At 45.4% G+C, this 16175-nt stretch overlaps 18 non-coding genes across 18 annotated transcripts; all 18 read right to left on the reverse strand.

Annotated features, from left to right (window-relative positions):
• Positions 1-4229: 4229 nt before the first annotated feature.
• TRNAA-UGC (transfer RNA alanine (anticodon UGC)) lies at positions 4230-4301 on the reverse strand. The gene has a single exon. It is a non-coding gene; the product is annotated as a tRNA-Ala (tRNA).
• Positions 4302-5827: 1526 nt separating this feature from the next.
• TRNAA-CGC (transfer RNA alanine (anticodon CGC)) lies at positions 5828-5899 on the reverse strand. The gene has a single exon. It is a non-coding gene; the product is annotated as a tRNA-Ala (tRNA).
• A 314-nt stretch (positions 5900-6213) lies between these two features.
• Positions 6214-6285, reverse strand: TRNAA-UGC (transfer RNA alanine (anticodon UGC)). The gene has a single exon. It is a non-coding gene; the product is annotated as a tRNA-Ala (tRNA).
• Positions 6286-7005: 720 nt separating this feature from the next.
• On the reverse strand, positions 7006-7077 carry TRNAA-CGC (transfer RNA alanine (anticodon CGC)). Its single transcript has one exon. It is a non-coding gene; the product is annotated as a tRNA-Ala (tRNA).
• A 314-nt stretch (positions 7078-7391) lies between these two features.
• On the reverse strand, positions 7392-7463 carry TRNAA-UGC (transfer RNA alanine (anticodon UGC)). The gene has a single exon. It is a non-coding gene; the product is annotated as a tRNA-Ala (tRNA).
• A 1094-nt stretch (positions 7464-8557) lies between these two features.
• Positions 8558-8629, reverse strand: TRNAA-UGC (transfer RNA alanine (anticodon UGC)). Its single transcript has one exon. It is a non-coding gene; the product is annotated as a tRNA-Ala (tRNA).
• Positions 8630-9349: 720 nt separating this feature from the next.
• On the reverse strand, positions 9350-9421 carry TRNAA-CGC (transfer RNA alanine (anticodon CGC)). Its single transcript has one exon. It is a non-coding gene; the product is annotated as a tRNA-Ala (tRNA).
• Positions 9422-9735: 314 nt separating this feature from the next.
• TRNAA-UGC (transfer RNA alanine (anticodon UGC)) lies at positions 9736-9807 on the reverse strand. Its single transcript has one exon. It is a non-coding gene; the product is annotated as a tRNA-Ala (tRNA).
• Positions 9808-10527: 720 nt separating this feature from the next.
• Positions 10528-10599, reverse strand: TRNAA-CGC (transfer RNA alanine (anticodon CGC)). The gene has a single exon. It is a non-coding gene; the product is annotated as a tRNA-Ala (tRNA).
• Positions 10600-10913: 314 nt separating this feature from the next.
• On the reverse strand, positions 10914-10985 carry TRNAA-UGC (transfer RNA alanine (anticodon UGC)). The gene has a single exon. It is a non-coding gene; the product is annotated as a tRNA-Ala (tRNA).
• Positions 10986-11649: 664 nt separating this feature from the next.
• Positions 11650-11721, reverse strand: TRNAA-CGC (transfer RNA alanine (anticodon CGC)). Its single transcript has one exon. It is a non-coding gene; the product is annotated as a tRNA-Ala (tRNA).
• Positions 11722-12035: 314 nt separating this feature from the next.
• Positions 12036-12107, reverse strand: TRNAA-UGC (transfer RNA alanine (anticodon UGC)). Its single transcript has one exon. It is a non-coding gene; the product is annotated as a tRNA-Ala (tRNA).
• Positions 12108-12827: 720 nt separating this feature from the next.
• Positions 12828-12899, reverse strand: TRNAA-CGC (transfer RNA alanine (anticodon CGC)). Its single transcript has one exon. It is a non-coding gene; the product is annotated as a tRNA-Ala (tRNA).
• Positions 12900-13213: 314 nt separating this feature from the next.
• Positions 13214-13285, reverse strand: TRNAA-UGC (transfer RNA alanine (anticodon UGC)). The gene has a single exon. It is a non-coding gene; the product is annotated as a tRNA-Ala (tRNA).
• Positions 13286-13993: 708 nt separating this feature from the next.
• Positions 13994-14065, reverse strand: TRNAA-CGC (transfer RNA alanine (anticodon CGC)). The gene has a single exon. It is a non-coding gene; the product is annotated as a tRNA-Ala (tRNA).
• A 314-nt stretch (positions 14066-14379) lies between these two features.
• Positions 14380-14451, reverse strand: TRNAA-UGC (transfer RNA alanine (anticodon UGC)). Its single transcript has one exon. It is a non-coding gene; the product is annotated as a tRNA-Ala (tRNA).
• Positions 14452-15159: 708 nt separating this feature from the next.
• TRNAA-CGC (transfer RNA alanine (anticodon CGC)) lies at positions 15160-15231 on the reverse strand. The gene has a single exon. It is a non-coding gene; the product is annotated as a tRNA-Ala (tRNA).
• Positions 15232-15545: 314 nt separating this feature from the next.
• TRNAA-UGC (transfer RNA alanine (anticodon UGC)) lies at positions 15546-15617 on the reverse strand. Its single transcript has one exon. It is a non-coding gene; the product is annotated as a tRNA-Ala (tRNA).
• Positions 15618-16175: the final 558 nt, after the last annotated feature.

Here is a 16175-nt window from a genome sequence, read left to right on the forward strand (position 1 = left end):
ATACAGAATCACCACTAATGCAGATATGTTAGAGTGAAATAGTAAGTATCTTCCTGATGGTAAATCAGCGGAAGGCTCACTAACACGGTAAGTGCCTGAAATGATCTACTCAGACCAGTGTCACACCCCGAACCTTGATTATTGGGGATCCGCAGTATCGCCAATAATACAAGGATAGACCCGATTATATAGCAATCTGCGGAATTGCTAATAATGCGGGTAGATGTAAAGCAGTGGACACACGAACAACATGAAAATATACAAAGCAGTAAATATTCACAAAGTTGTGGAAATATCCACCACACGGCAATTCCTCAGAGGTGTGGTTACCTCTGAATGGGAACCCCGTGTGTGAGATCCCCCAAAGTGGCAGTGGAGGAATCTCGGCCTCTGGCAGTAACGGTCTGCTAGGGCCGGCGTCTCAGGGAGGCAAGCCTCAGATAATAACCCAACAGTAGGAGACGTTCCACTGAAGGGAGCAAGGTCAGACAGAAAGAGGTTCGGCAACAGTACAGGCGGCAACAGTACAGAGACGTGAGACGAGAGAATAGTCAGGAACCAAGCCAATAGTCGTTAACGGTACGGGCTGGCAGAGTACAGAATCAGGAAGCAGAAGAGAAGTCAAGACAGGCACAGAATCATACACAGAGAATCAATAACAATAATAATAATCTCCTAGTCTAGGTGTGAAGTCCTTGGTTTCAACACCTGGGATCTAGTCTAAGGTCTGAGTGCTGACACAGGGTATCGCAAACACAGACAAAGTGTGACTGAAAAGCACTTCCTTATATACTGCCTGGGAGAGAAGTCTCCACCCCAGGCAGCAACCAATCAGAGCAGGCTAAAATGTCAGCTGACCTCCAGGTCAGCTGACACGCTTTCTAAGAGTATAAAGGCGTGTCTGGTGTGCGGCCGCACCCCCTAGAGGCAAGATGGCAGAACCCTGGTGAACAGCATGTTGGTGAGTTTGGAGCAGAGTGCTCGGACGGATGTGCGCAGCGGATGCGGACGAATTTCCGCATCCCGCGTTGGAAGGTCCGCTTGCCGGACTGGATGCGACCATATTTCCGCAATCCATCCGGCGTTGCAGATTTTTCGTTACAGGGTCCAAATAGATCTTGCATAATGAGAAGGGGAACCGTGACAGTAAAAGTGGGGGTTCCCACAACGCCTAAAGCTCAGGTAGTCACCCTGCCAGGGACTACTCAGGAACCCCACCTACCGTCATGTGAGACACATCAGGTTGTAAAAAGTGGCCCTTTCCAGTTAAATCAACTGAGGGCGACTCCAGTTATCATGGAGGCCCAGCTTCAATTGATCACTTGGCAGATTAATTTAGAAGAGTGGGTAATATCTAATATATACCCTAACTGTAGCACTGTCACTGCCACCCTGGTACAGTCTTTTATGTCATGGGCACATTCCACGGGGAATAGCGTAGCCAGAAGAAGGTCCCGAGATTTAACAGATACACTCTTGGGAGGAATGGGCGCTGGAATGGGGGTAGCAAACAGTGTAGACATAGAAGGGATGACGGAGGTCATTCAACAATTAGGCACATTGGGACAACAGAATGTGGGTACCCAACACCATCTGAACTTGGTTTTGGAACAGTTAACACACAACACCTATAGAGTTCAGGGGTACACTCAAAGGCACATTCAAATAATTCTTCAGAAGATGATTGAACATGCTAGGGGTACTGCATGGGAGACAGCATGCCTGTCAATGCAAACCGAGTTAACAGCAGATTTTAAGATAATGGCTCAAGCCTTATCAGAAGGTAAAACTCCTTTACAGCTGAGACTTGACAAGGAGCGATTTGTCGATTTTCCGGGGGAAGGATCTTTTGCATGGAGGCACCGAGAGGTGTGGATAAACAAATGGATGGGGTGCGACAATTTTTTATGCACCGCTACTTCCTTAGTTCCTACCGGCGGAGAAACTCAGGTAGTTTTTCCAGTAGTATCCCTGGGTACACCTGTTTCCTCAACACATGTCTTACACCATGACCTGAGAGGTCAACGATTTTTGGTGCTAGACGGGGAGGTGAAACAAGTAGATTTGTCATCATGCTGGCAATTCTCAGAGAGGTACCTGTGTTTGCCGGGGCAAGTCCGATTTAGTGAGGACGCCTGCTGGCTCAATAACACAGAGTGCGCAGCTGCCATCCAAAAGATCCCTCCTAATGCCAAACCAATATCTCCGGTGGCTGAAGGAAAAGTGTGTTTTTTAAACATGAGGTCTAATGACACATTCATTGTACATTTTCATAATTGTTCCGATAGGGTTGGTCTTTTAAGGGGAACATATTGTGTGAGCGGAGATCCCATACGGATCAAGTCATCTAGGTTTGACTACGTGATTCCTCAAATTGTGAGGAGAACTCTACAGTTCAAAGCTCCACAGGAGGTGCCCATCCTGAGGGATAACACGCCATGGGACAAATGGGTACAGGTTTTGACACAAGATCACACTTTGTTAAAACGGTTAAACAACCAGAACACTAAATTAGAGGTGATATTTCGTCATGATCAAGGCGATCTTAAAGAGGTTGAACACAAATATAATCAGGTGAGTTCCAGTCTGACCTGGTGGAAACGGTTTCTGGCAATATTCCAGGGACATTCGGACTGGGCCTCTGCAATTCAGAATTTCTTCCTACATCCACTGGTCGTAGTGATGGGGGTGGCAATCTTGGGAATCATTATACAGGTGAGTTTGTGTGTAAAATTACGCAAACAAATTAACACGGTCCAGAGATTGGTGCCTCATAAACCATCTCATGAACCAATATTTTCGAATTAAGGGAAATACAGGGTTACGGGTATAGGTTTAGTAGTACCTAGGAATTTAGTAGTACAAGGAATTTTTACCTTGTAAGGGTTTTTTCGCCTTCCTCTGGATCAACAGGGATATGTGAGGGAGCAGGGTGGAGTTGTACTTTGTACTGGTTGAACTCGATGGACGTATGTCTTTTTTCAACCAAAGTAACTATGTAACTATGTAACTAGGAGCTGATTGTATAAAGGCGCTCTTTTAGAAGGCACCTGGCACTGCTCCGTTTTGTAACAACCAAACGAGTTTCACTTTTCTGTGGTCATGCAAGTTTGTGAGTGATACGCAAGTGACGCAAATGCTGAGCATGTGGTATTGAGGGACTTAGAAGTAGGGCTTCCCCAGACAGCCTGGTTACAGGAAGACCAAGAGGTCTTGCTCTCTCTCTTCCAGGGGTAACCGCCTAGAGCAGAGAAGTTGTGTGAGCACGAACATCGAAAAGTGAAACATACAAGAAAGAAACCAGGTACTGGGAGGTTCAGATGCTGGGATCTGCGGGTCAAGCCGTTTTAGGGGGGATTGTTATAATTTAAGTAGGCCTCAGTTACTTGGCCTGAGTTTTATGTAAAAGGCTTGTCCGCAGGGTATGCCTTTAAAATAGACAGAGGCATCTCAGGGTCTGCGTGTAGCAGAAGATACACGCAGATACTGAGAACATGTTCCTAAGAGAAGGCCATCGGACTACTCTGACCTCAACCACAGGAACAGAAAACATTGGCTATGTTTACTAAACATCCACGGTCCTGCATCTGGGTCAAATGCCTCATTGATTATTAATCAAGTAGGTGTGTATGATGACATCACGAGTGGGTCCACCAATAAACTGGTCTAGGGGGTGGCGAAGGTGATGTCATATTTAACTCTTTCCTAGTCGCTATTAAAGGTTGAGGGAGCTACGAGAGCTCACTTCTGCTCTTTACTTTCACACTAGCTCGCAAGTCTGACTGGGACTTTTAAACATGTTATTCCTTTCTGTAATCTGATATAATGTATGCTGTACATAGGTAGTCTAGATGTAACATAGAGTAGATACAAGAAGACCTGGGTATCGTCAGTAGGATAGATACTCAAGCAGCTGTAACGCAACATGGAAGTCTGCTTTGCCAGGAGATGAATGTATCTATCTGTATTCCTGTTTCCTGAATAAATAACGTAAACATTGGGAAAGCCTGGGAAAGTCTATATCCTGCTTGCTGTGTGTGGAGAGTCAAGTGATCTCACAGTCTGTGAGACGATGGTGTCGAAGCAAGGTGATAAGAACAGTTTATAACAGTTTGCATTAAAGTCAGAATTGTTGACACCTCACTAAGCATCTGCAGCAGGAAACATTGGCGCTTCCGGTATGGGATCCAGTAGCGGAAGGGGGCCTTAGCAGTTTGTAGAAGAAAAGCTGGAGATGCCGGGGATTGAACCCGGGGCCTCATACATGCAAAGCATGCACTCTACCACTGAGCTACATCCCCTTTGACGTTCGCTATGGAGATGCACAATGAGTAGATTCGTACGGCACACCACTTTTCAGAATCTACCTGCTGTCATTGAGTACCTGGTAAATGGCAAGTTCTATCAATGGTACAGGTTTCTCTGCCTGAAATTATGTTAAAGCTTGATATGATCCTCTAAAAACTTGGCTTCTCAAGCAGGTTGCTTAAGGGGTAATATTGGATGTTAAACTCTCATTCATGCTAGTGATGGGCGAACACCTGGATGTTCGGGTTCGGGAAAGTTCGCCGAACATGGCCGAGATGTTCGGCATGTTCGGGCCGAACCCCGAACTTCCCGAACATCCCTATTTTGGGGGCCCTATGGGGTCGCAGGCATAAGGGGGGAGCATGCCCCGATCGCGGGGGGGGTCGGAAATTCCCCCCACCCCCTCCGCTAGCGCTCCCCCCTCTGCCCGCTTCCCCATTCAAAAGTTTCAAGAAGTACCTGTATAGCGGATGGCCTGGCAGTGGCACTGTGGAGTGAGGAGGAGGAGGAGTCCGGAGAGTGACGAGTTGAGGGAGGCCGGGCAGCGGGCGTGAGGTCAGAGAAAGGGCGGAACTCGCCCTTTCTCTGACCTCACGCCCGCTGCCCGGCCTCCCTCAACTCGTCACTCTCCGGACTCCTCCTCCTCCTCACTCCACAGTGCCACTGCCAGGCCATCCGCTATACAGGTACTTCTTGAAACTTTTGAATGGGGAAGCGGGCAGAGGGGGGAGCGCTAGCGGAGGGGGTGGGGGGAATTTCCGACCCCCCCCGCGATCGGGGCATGCTCCCCCCTTATGCCTGCGACCCCATAGGGGGGCCGTATTGCGGCCTGTTCGGCCGAACAGGGCCCTGTTCGCCCGAACAGGTGCCCTGTTCGGCCCTGTTCGGGGGCATACAGAAGTTCGGGGCGAACCCGAACTTAAAAGGCCGAACACCATGAGGTGTTCGGCCGAACTCGAACATCACCCGAACAGGGTGATGTTCTGCAGAACCCGAACAGTGGCGAACACTGTTCGCCCAACACTAATTCATGCCAATCATTCATTTCCTAACCTCTTCTTGTCATCTTTATCTCCTCCATCACTTCCTGACTCTTGATGCTGCTTAATTGCTTGCAAAGGCCTGGATTAAATCCTGCATTGAATCTTAAATCATCCTCCTGTGTGGCCTAAAAGAAAAAGTCTGGTACACACCATGCAATTTCCCATCAGACAGATGGGTCGATAGATAATCTTCGACAGATCCGATCGGATTTCCGATCGATTTTCTGATCACTTCAATGCAAATCGATCAGAAAAACTATCGGACCTGATCTATTCGACCCATCTATCTGGCGGGAAATTGCATAGTGTGTACGAGGCTGAAGTGCATTTTATTGGCTCTATTCCAAGGTGCATAGCGTTTGCATGAAAGTCAGAAATATTGACACCTCACTAAGCATCTGTAACAGGAAACATTGGCGCTTCCGGTATGGGATCCATTAGCGCAAGGGGGACTTTGCAGTTTGTAGAAGAAAAGCTGGAGATGCTGGGGATTGAACCCAGGGCCTCATACATGCGAAGCATGCGCTCTACCTCTGAGCTACATCCCCCAATGCTGTCAGCAGTGTCGTGGTACCTCAGCAGGCCTTTATCTCCTACAGCAGAAAATGGTAATTAGCAGCTGTTTAAGTTGGAAAGTGATGTTACGGATCATTTTTAAATTTTTTCAGTAAATCCGCATTTGGCTAAGGGCCAAATTTTTTCCCACAAAATAGGTGGAACCTTTCATTTCACGAACAATAAGAGTTTGCATTAAAGTCAGAATTGTTGACACCTCACTAAGCATCTGCAGCAGGAAACATTGGCGCTTCCGGTATGGGATCCAGTAGCGGAAGGGGGCCTTAGCAGTTTGTAGAAGAAAAGCTGGAGATGCTGGGGATTGAACCCGGGGCCTCATACATGCAAAGCATGCGCTCTACCACTGAGCTACATCCCCTTTGACGTTCGCTATGGAGATGCACAATGAGTAGATTCGTACGGCACACCACTTTTCAGAATCTACCTGCTGTCATTGAGTACCTGGTAAATGGCAAGTTCTATCAATGGTACAGGTTTCTCTGCCTGAAATTATGTTAAAGCTTGATATGATCCTCTAAAAACTTGGCTTCTCAAGCAGGTTGCTTAAGGGGTAATATTGGATGTTAAACTCTCATTCATGCCAATCATTCATTTCCTAACCTCTTCTTGTCATCTTTATCTCCTGCATCACTTCCTGACTCTTGATGCTGCTTAATTGCTTGCAAAGGCCTGGATTAAATCCTGCATTGAATCTTAAATCATCCTCCTGTGTGGCCTAAAAGAAAAAGTCTGGTACACACCATGCAATTTCCCATCAGACAGATGGGTCGATAGATAATCTTCGACAGATCCGATCGGATTTCCGATCGATTTTCTGATCACTTCAATGCAAATCGATCAGAAAAACGATCGGAAATCAGATCGGACCTGATCTATTCGACCCATCTATCTGGCGGGAAATTGCATAGGGTGTACGAGGCTGAAGTGCATTTTATTGGCTCTATTCCAAGGTGCATAGCGTTTGCATGAAAGTCAGAAATATTGACACCTCACTAAGCATCTGTAACAGAAAACATTGGCGCTTCCGGTATGGGATCCATTAGCGCAAGGGGGACTTTGCAGTTTGTAGAAGAAAAGCTGGAGATGCCAGGGATTGAACCCGGGGCCTCATACATGCGAAGCATGCGCTCTACCTCTGAGCTACATCCCCCAATGCTGTCAGCAGTGTCGTGGTACCTCAGCAGGCCTTTATCTCCTACAGCAGAAAATGGTAATTAGCAGCTGTTTAAGTTGGAAAGTGATGTTACGGATCATTTTTAAAATTTTTCAGTAAATCCGCATTTGGCTAAGGGCCAATTTTTTTCCCACAAAATAGGTGGAACCTTTCATTTCACGAACAATAAGAGTTTGCATTAAAGTCAGAATTGTTGACACCTCACTAAGCATCTGCAGCAGGAAACATTGGCGCTTCCGGTATGGGATCCAGTAGCGGAAGGGGGCCTTAGCAGTTTGTAGAAGAAAAGCTGGAGATGCCAGGGATTGAACCCGGGGCCTCATACATGCAAAGCATGCGCTATACCACTGAGCTACATCCCCTTTGACGTTCGCTATGGAGATGCACAATGAGTAGATTCGTACGGCACACCACTTTTCAGAATCTACCTGCTGTCATTGAGTACCTGGTAAATGGCAAGTTCTATCAATGGTACAGGTTTCTCTGCCTGAAATTATGTTAAAGCTTGATATGATCCTCTAAAAACTTGGCTTCTCAAGCAGGTTGCTTAAGGGGTAATATTGGATGTTAAACTCTCATTCATGCCAATCATTCATTTCCTAACCTCTTCTTGTCATCTTTATCTCCTCCATCACTTCCTGACTCTTGATGCTGCTTAATTGCTTGCAAAGGCCTGGATTAAATCCTGCATTGAATCTTAAATCATCCTCCTGTGTGGCCTAAAAGAAAAAGTCTGGTACACACCATGCAATTTCCCATCAGACAGATGGGTCGATAGATAATCTTCGACAGATCCGATCGGATTTCCGATCGATTTTCTGATCACTTCAATGCAAATCGATCAGAAAAACGATCGGAACTGATCTATTCGACCCATCTATCTGGCGGGAAATTGCATAGTGTGTACGAGGCTGAAGTGCATTTTATTGGCTCTATTCCAAGGTGCATAGCGTTTGCATGAAAGTCAGAAATATTGACACCTCACTAAGCATCTGTAACAGGAAACATTGGCGCTTCCGGTATGGGATCCATTAGCGCAAGGGGGACTTTGCAGTTTGTAGAAGAAAAGCTGAAGATGCTGGGGATTGAACCCGGGGCCTCATACATGCGAACAATGCGCTCTACCTCTGAGCTACATCCCCCAATGCTGTCAGCAGCATCGTGGTACCTCAGCAGGCCTTTATCTCCTACAGCAGAAAATGGTAATTAGCAGCTGTTTAAGTTGGAAAGTGATGTTACGGATCATTTTTAAATTTTTTCAGTAAATCCGCATTTGGCTAAGGGCCAATTTTTTTCCCACAAAATAGGTGGAACCTTTCATTTCACGAACAATAAGAGTTTGCATTAAAGTCAGAATTGTTGACACCTCACTAAGCATCTGCAGCAGGAAACATTGGCGCTTCCGGTATGGGATCCAGTAGCGGAAGGGGGCCTTAGCAGTTTGTAGAAGAAAAGCTGGAGATGCCGGGGATTGAACCCGGGGCCTCATACATGCAAAGCATGCGCTCTACCACTGAGCTACATCCCCTTTGACGTTCGCTATGGAGATGCACAATGAGTAGATTCGTACGGCACACCACTTTTCAGAATCTACCTGCTGTCATTGAGTACCTGTTAAATGGCATGTTCTATCAATGGTACAGGTTTCTCTGCCTGAAATTATGTTAAAGCTTGATAAGATCCTCTAAAAACTTGGCTTCTCAAGCAGGTTGCTTAAGGGGTAATATTGGATGTTAAACTCTCATTCATGCCAATCATTCATTTCCTAACCTCTTCTTGTCATCTTTATCTCCTCCATCACTTCCTGACTCTTGATGCTGCTTAATTGCTTGCAAGGGCCTGGATTAAATCCTGCATTGAATCTTAAATCATCCTCCTGTGTGGCCTAAAAGAAAAAGTCTGGTACACACCATGCAATTTCCCATCAGACAGATGGGTCGATAGATATTCTTCGACAGATCCGATCGGATTTCCGATCGATTTTCTGATCACTTCAATGCAAATCGATCAGAAAAACGATCGGAAATCAGATCGGACCTGATCTATTCGACCCATCTATCTGGCGGGAAATTGCATAGTGTGTACGAGGCTGAAGTGCATTTTATTGGCTCTATTCCAAGGTGCATAGCGTTTGCATGAAAGTCAGAAATATTGACACCTCACTAAGCATCTGTAACAGGAAACATTGGCGCTTCCGGTATGGGATCCATTAGCGCAAGGGGGACTTTGCAGTTTGTAGAAGAAAAGCTGGAGATGCTGGGGATTGAACCCAGGGCCTCATACATGCGAAGCATGCGCTCTACCTCTGAGCTACATCCCCCAATGCTGTCAGCAGCATCGTGGTACCTCAGCAGGCCTTTATCTCCTACAGCAGAAAATGGTAATTAGCAGCTGTTTAAGTTGGAAAGTGATGTTACGGATCATTTTTAAAATTTTTCAGTAAATCCGCATTTGGCTAAGGGCCAATTTTTTTCCCACAAAATAGGTGGAACCTTTCATTTCACGAACAATAAGAGTTTGCATTAAAGTCAGAATTGTTGACACCTCACTAAGCATCTGCAGCAGGAAACATTGGCGCTTCCGGTATGGGATCCAGTAGCGGAAGGGGGCCTTAGCAGTTTGTAGAAGAAAAGCTGGAGATGCCGGGGATTGAACCCGGGGCCTCATACATGCAAAGCATGCGCTCTACCACTGAGCTACATCCCCTTTGACGTTCGCTATGGAGATGCACAATGAGTAGATTCGTACGGCACACCACTTTTCAGAATCTACCTGCTGTCATTGAGTACCTGTTAAATGGCAAGTTCTATCAATGGTACAGGTTTCTCTGCCTGAAATTATGTTAAAGCTTGATAAGATCCTCTAAAAACTTAGCTTCTCAAGCAGGTTGCTTAAGGGGTAATATTGGATGTTAAACTCTCATTCATGCCAATCATTCATTTCCTAACCTCTTCTTGTCATCTTTATCTCTTCCATCACTTCCTGACTCTTGATGCTGCTTAATTGCTTGCAAAGGCCTGGATTAAATCCTGCATTGAATCTTAAATCATCCTCCTGTGTGGCCTAAAAGAAAAAGTCTGGTACACACCATGCAATTTCCCATCAGACAGATGGGTCGATAGATAATCTTCGACAGATCCGATCGGATTTCCGATCGATTTTCTGATCACTTCAATGCAAATCGATCAGAAAAACGATCGGAAATCAGATCGGACCTGATCTATTCGACCCATCTATCTGGCGGGAAATTGCATAGTGTGTACGAGGCTGAAGTGCATTTTATTGTCTCTATTCCAAGGTGCATAGCGTTTGCATGAAAGTCAGAAATATTGACACCTCACTAAGCATCTGTAACAGGAAACATTGGCGCTTCCGGTATGGGATCCATTAGCGCAAGGGGGACTTTGCAGTTTGTAGAAGAAAAGCTGGAGATGCCGGGGATTGAACCCGGGGCCTCATACATGCGCAGCATGCGCTCTACCTCTGAGCTACATCCCCCAATGCTGTCAGCAGCATCGTGGTACCTCAGCAGGCCTTTATCTCCTACAGCAGAAAATGGTAATTAGCAGCTGTTTAAGTTGGAAAGTGATGTTACGGATCATTTTTAAAATTTTTCAGTAAATCCGCATTTGGCTAAGGGCCAATTTTTTTCCCACAAAATAGGTGGAACCTTTCATTTCACGAACAATAAGAGTTTGCATTAAAGTCAGAATTGTTGACACCTCACTAAGCATCTGCAGCAGGAAACATTGGCGCTTCCGGTATGGGATCCAGTAGCGGAAGGGGGCCTTAGCAGTTTGTAGAAGAAAAGCTGGAGATGCCGGGGATTGAACCCGGGGCCTCATACATGCAAAACATGCGCTCTACCACTGAGCTACATCCCCTTTGACGTTCGCTATGGAGATGCACAATGAGTAGATTCATACGGCACACCACTTTTCAGAATCTACCTGCTGTCATTGAGTACCTGGTAAATGGCAAGTTCTATCAATGGTACAGGTTTCTCTGCCTGAAATTATGTTAAAGCTTGATAAGATCCTCTAAAAACTTGGCTTCTCAAGCAGGTTGCTTAAGGGGTAATATTGGATGTTAAACTCTCATTCATGCCAATCATTCATTTCCTAACCTCTTCTTGTCATCTTTATCTCCTCCATCACTTCCTGACTCTTGATGCTGCTTAATTGCTTGCAAGGGCCTGGATTAAATCCTGCATTGAATCTTAAATCACCCTCCTGTGTGGCCTAAAAGAAAAAGTCTGGTACACACCATGCAATTTCCCATCAGACAGATGGGTCGATAGATAATCTTCGACAGATCCGATCGGATTTCCGATCGATTTTCTGATCACTTCAATGCAAATCGATCGGAAATCAGATCGGACCTGATCTATTCGACCCATCTATCTGGCGGGAAATTGCATAGTGTGTACGAGGCTGAAGTGCATTTTATTGGCTCTATTCCAAGGTGCATAGCGTTTGCATGAAAGTCAGAAATATTGACACCTCACTAAGCATCTGTAACAGGAAACATTGGCGCTTCCGGTATGGGAGGAGATGCCGGGGATTGAACCCGGGGCCTCATACATGCGAAGCATGCGCTCTACCTCTGAGCTACATCCCCCAATGCTGTCAGCAGCATCGTGGTACCTCAGCAGGCCTTTATCTCCTACAGCAGAAAATGGTAATTATCAGCTGTTTAAGTTGGAAAGTGATGTTACGGATCATTTTTAAAATTTTTCAGTAAATCCGCATTTGGCTAAGGGCCAATTTTTTTCCCACAAAATAGGTGGAACCTTTCATTTCACGAACAATAAGAGTTTGCATTAAAGTCAGAATTGTTGACACCTCACTAAGCATCTGCAGCAGGAAACATTGGCGCTTCCGGTATGGGATCCAGTAGCGGAAGGGGGCCTTAGCAGTTTGTAGAAGAAAAGCTGGAGATGCCGGGGATTGAACCCGGGGCCTCATACATGCAAAGCATGCGCTCTACCACTGAGCTACATCCCCTTTGACGTTCGCTATGGAGATGCACAATGAGTAGATTCGTACGGCACACCACTTTTCAGAATCTACCTGCTGTCATTGAGTACCTGTTAAATGGCAAGTTCTATCAATGGTACAGGTTTCTCTGCCTGAAATTATGTTAAAGCTTGATAAGATCCTCTAAAAACTTGGCTTCTCAAGCAGGTTGCTTAAGGGGTAATATTGGATGTTAAACTCTCATTCATGCCAATCATTCATTTCCTAACCTCTTCTTGTCATCTTTATCTCTTCCATCACTTCCTGACTCTTGATGCTGCTTAATTGCTTGCAAAGGCCTGGATTAAATCCTGCATTGAATCTTAAATCATCCTCCTGTGTGGCCTAAAAGAAAAAGTCTGGTACACACCATGCAATTTCCCATCAGACAGATGGGTCGATAGATAATCTTCGACAGATCCGATCGGATTTCCGATCGATTTTCTGATCACTTCAATGCAAATCGATCAGAAAAACGATCGGAAATCAGATCGGACCTGATCTATTCGACCCATCTATCTGGCGGGAAATTGCATAGTGTGTACGAGGCTGAAGTGCATTTTATTGTCTCTATTCCAAGGTGCATAGCGTTTGCATGAAAGTCAGAAATATTGACACCTCACTAAGCATCTGTAACAGGAAACATTGGCGCTTCCGGTATGGGATCCATTAGCGCAAGGGGGACTTTGCAGTTTGTAGAAGAAAAGCTGGAGATGCCGGGGATTGAACCCGGGGCCTCATACATGCGCAGCATGCGCTCTACCTCTGAGCTACATCCCCCAATGCTGTCAGCAGCATCGTGGTACCTCAGCAGGCCTTTATCTCCTACAGCAGAAAATGGTAATTAGCAGCTGTTTAAGTTGGAAAGTGATGTTACGGATCATTTTTAAAATTTTTCAGTAAATCCGCATTTGGCTAAGGGCCAATTTTTTTCCCACAAAATAGGTGGAACCTTTCATTTCACGAACAATAAGAGTTTGCATTAAAGTCAGAATTGTTGACACCTCACTAAGCATCTGCAGCAGGAAACATTGGCGCTTCCGGTATGGGATCCAGTAGCGGAAGGGGGCCTTAGCAGTTTGTAGAAGAAAAGCTGGAGATGCCGGGGATTGAACCCGGGGCCTCATACATGCAAAACATGCGCTCTACCACTGAGCTACATCCCCTTTGACGTTCGCTATGGAGATGCACAATGAGTAGATTCATACGGCACACCACTTTTCAGAATCTACCTGCTGTCATTGAGTACCTGGTAAATGGCAAGTTCTATCAATGGTACAGGTTTCTCTGCCTGAAATTATGTTAAAGCTTGATAAGATCCTCTAAAAACTTGGCTTCTCAAGCAGGTTGCTTAAGGGGTAATATTGGATGTTAAACTCTCATTCATGCCAATCATTCATTTCCTAACCTCTTCTTGTCATCTTTATCTCCTCCATCACTTCCTGACTCTTGATGCTGCTTAATTGCTTGCAAGGGCCTGGATTAAATCCTGCATTGAATCTTAAATCACCCTCCTGTGTGGCCTAAAAGAAAAAGTCTGGTACACACCATGCAATTTCCCATCAGACAGATGGGTCGATAGATAATCTTCGACAGATCCGATCGGATTTCCGATCGATTTTCTGATCACTTCAATGCAAATCGATCGGAAATCAGATCGGACCTGATCTATTCGACCCATCTATCTGGCGGGAAATTGCATAGTGTGTACGAGGCTGAAGTGCATTTTATTGGCTCTATTCCAAGGTGCATAGCGTTTGCATGAAAGTCAGAAATATTGACACCTCACTAAGCATCTGTAACAGGAAACATTGGCGCTTCCGGTATGGGATCCATTAGCGCAAGGGGGACTTTGCAGTTTGTAGAAGAAAAGCTGGAGATGCCGGGGATTGAACCCGGGGCCTCATACATGCGAAGCATGCGCTCTACCTCTGAGCTACATCCCCCAATGCTGTCAGCAGCATCGTGGTACCTCAGCAGGCCTTTATCTCCTACAGCAGAAAATGGTAATTATCAGCTGTTTAAGTTGGAAAGTGATGTTACGGATCATTTTTAAAATTTTTCAGTAAATCCGCATTTGGCTAAGGGCCAATTTTTTTCCCACAAAATAGGTGGAACCTTTCATTTCACGAACAATAAGAGTTTGCATTAAAGTCAGAATTGTTGACACCTCACTAAGCATCTGCAGCAGGAAACATTGGCGCTTCCGGTATGGGATCCAGTAGCGGAAGGGGGCCTTAGCAGTTTGTAGAAGAAAAGCTGGAGATGCCGGGGATTGAACCCGGGGCCTTATACATGCAAAGCATGCGCTCTACCACTGAGCTACATCCCCTTTGACGTTCGCTATGGAGATGCACAATGAGTAGATTCGTACGGCACACCACTTTTCAGAATCTACCTGCTGTCATTGAGTACCTGGTAAATGGCAAGTTCTATCAATGGTACAGGTTTCTCTGCCTGAAATTATGTTAAAGCTTGATAAGATCCTCTAAAAACTTGGCTTCTCAAGCAGGTTGCTTAAGGGGTAATATTGGATGTTAAACTCTCATTCATGCCAATCATTCATTTCCTAACCTCTTCTTGTCATCTTTATCTCCTCCATCACTTCCTGACTCTTGATGCTGCTTAATTGCTTGCAAGGGCCTGGATTAAATCCTGCATTGAATCTTAAATCACCCTCCTGTGTGGCCTAAAAGAAAAAGTCTGGTACACACCATGCAATTTCCCATCAGACAGATGGGTCGATAGATAATCTTCGACAGATCCGATCGGATTTCCGATCGATTTTCTGATCACTTCAATGCAAATCGATCGGAAATCAGATCGGACCTGATCTATTCGACCCATCTATCTGGCGGGAAATTGCATAGTGTGTACGAGGCTGAAGTGCATTTTATTGGCTCTATTCCAAGGTGCATAGCGTTTGCATGAAAGTCAGAAATATTGACACCTCACTAAGCATCTGTAACAGGAAACATTGGCGCTTCCGGTATGGGATCCATTAGCGCAAGGGGGACTTTGCAGTTTGTAGAAGAAAAGCTGGAGATGCCGGGGATTGAACCCGGGGCCTCATACATGCGAAGCATGCGCTCTACCTCTGAGCTACATCCCCCAATGCTGTCAGCAGTGTCATGGTACCTCAGCAGGCCTTTATCTGCTACAGCAGAAAATGGTAATTAGCAGCTGTTTAAGTTGGAAAGTGATGTTACGGATCATTTTTAAAATTTTTCAGTAAATCCGCATTTGGCTAAGGGCCAATTTTTTTCCCACAAAATAGGTGGAACCTTTCATTTCACGAACAATAAGAGTTTGCATTAAAGTCAGAATTGTTGACACCTCACTAAGCATCTGCAGCAGGAAACATTGGCGCTTCCGGTATGGGATCCAGTAGCGGAAGGGGGCCTTAGCAGTTTGTAGAAGAAAAGCTGGAGATGCCGGGGATTGAACCCGGGGCCTCATACATGCAAAGCATGCGCTCTACCACTGAGCTACATCCCCTTTGACGTTTGCTATGGAGATGCACAATGAGTAGATTCGTACGGCACACCACTTTTCAGAATCTACCTGCTGTCATTGAGTACCTGGTAAATGGCAAGTTCTATCAATGGTACAGGTTTCTCTGCCTGAAATTATGTTAAAGCTTGATATGATCCTCTAAAAACTTGGCTTCTCAAGCAGGTTGCTTAAGGGGTAATATTGGATGTTAAACTCTCATTCATGCCAATCATTCATTTCCTAACCTCTTCTTGTCATCTTTATCTCCTCCATCACTTCCTGACTCTTGATGCTGCTTAATTGCTTGCAAAGGCCTGGATTAAATCCTGCATTGAATCTTAAATCATCCTCCTGTGTGGCCTAAAAGAAAAAGTCTGGTACACACCATGCAATTTCCCATCAGACAGATGGGTCGATAGATAATCTTCGACAGATCCGATCGGATCTCCGATCGATTTTCTGATCACTTCAATGCAAATCGATCAGAAAAACGATCGGAAATCAGATCGGACCTGATCTATTCGACCCATCTATCTGGCGGGAAATTGCATAGTGTGTACG

This window comes from Hyperolius riggenbachi, chromosome 4, assembly GCF_040937935.1.
Source record: "Hyperolius riggenbachi isolate aHypRig1 chromosome 4, aHypRig1.pri, whole genome shotgun sequence".
In the NCBI taxonomy this organism is placed as follows: Eukaryota; Metazoa; Chordata; class Amphibia; order Anura; family Hyperoliidae; genus Hyperolius; species Hyperolius riggenbachi.